The following is a 1157-nucleotide window of genomic DNA, read 5'->3' as shown; positions in this document are numbered from 1 at the left end:
TCCTGAGCATGGCGTGGTCCCTGGCACGGGGCAACCGATGCCACCGCGCTGCCTCAGGAGGGGCTGCCAAGGGTTGGGAGGGAGGGGAAGCGACACCGCTGGGATGCTGTCAAACAATTATGTTGTAGCTTGGGATTCCCAAGGAGTGAGTTAAGTTATGGGTTGCATAGTTTCATGTTTCTCTTAGGAGCCTAGGATTAGGGACAGGAGTAGTTTTTGCAGCTGGCTGGTAGGTTTTCAAATTTCAAACAGGGAACCAAATTTCTTGTTTTGGCAGGGGGAAAAGCAGGGGGAGAGGGAAACCCTTCCCAGGGGAGCATCCCGGTACCGTGTCCCCTCTGCACCACCTTTGGTCAGAGCAGTGGAAAGAGCGAACTGCTGATCTTCACAAGGGGAGCCCAGAGCATCACCTGGGCTTTGAAATTTGAAAAGCTGACAGTGCTTTGGGGAAACACAGGGAAAATTTTGCTGCAGGGGGGTTTTCCCTTTGTTCCCTCAGCCAGCTTGAGCGCTCGCTGTTTAAACACAGGGACTTTTTTAAGATAGATGTTCCCATGCGAATATAGAAAGCTAAAAACCCCTAACATCATCCCTGTCCCCAAGGATGGGGCTGTGTGTGTGTATGTGTGTGTGTGGGCACGCGTGTGTGTGTGTGTGTGTGTGCAGAGCTGTGTGGCTGGGGGGGTTGATGCACTGCACAGCCACACCTGCCAGATTGTATCAACAAAGTTTATTTCTAAGTCTATCAGAAATTTACTGTACAGCAAAAGTAACTTTATTTTCAGCGTGAACCATATTTAAGGAAATACTCAATGCACTTAAGTTATAAGATGAAATAATTTACTTTTTATAAACATTATGTTTAGGTTGCAAAAGCCCAGCGGCAGGGAAGGAACATCAGTTCATTTCAGGCGATAGGTTTGGGTTTCGGGGTTGGTTATTTTTGGTGCTCTCAGGTTGCCCCACTGGTTTTGAGGTGCAGTTGAAACTCAAAGCAGGGCTGGCTCCAGGGACCTGCTCCTCCACCAGCAGATTGATGGGGACAGCATAGTGGCCAGGTCTTGTCCCCACTGCTGGATGTGTCCAGGAGATTGGTGTGAGGTGGATGATGCTGCTGAAGCTGGTCAACATCCTGGCCCATCGGGGCTCAGCTCTGC

Source organism: Antrostomus carolinensis, unplaced genomic scaffold (assembly GCF_000700745.2).
Source record: "Antrostomus carolinensis isolate BGI_N321 unplaced genomic scaffold, ASM70074v2 scaffold28195, whole genome shotgun sequence".
NCBI lineage: Eukaryota > Metazoa > Chordata > Aves > Caprimulgiformes > Caprimulgidae > Antrostomus > Antrostomus carolinensis.
The sequence above is the reverse complement of the archived record's forward strand: the minus strand, read 5'-3'. Positions refer to the sequence as shown.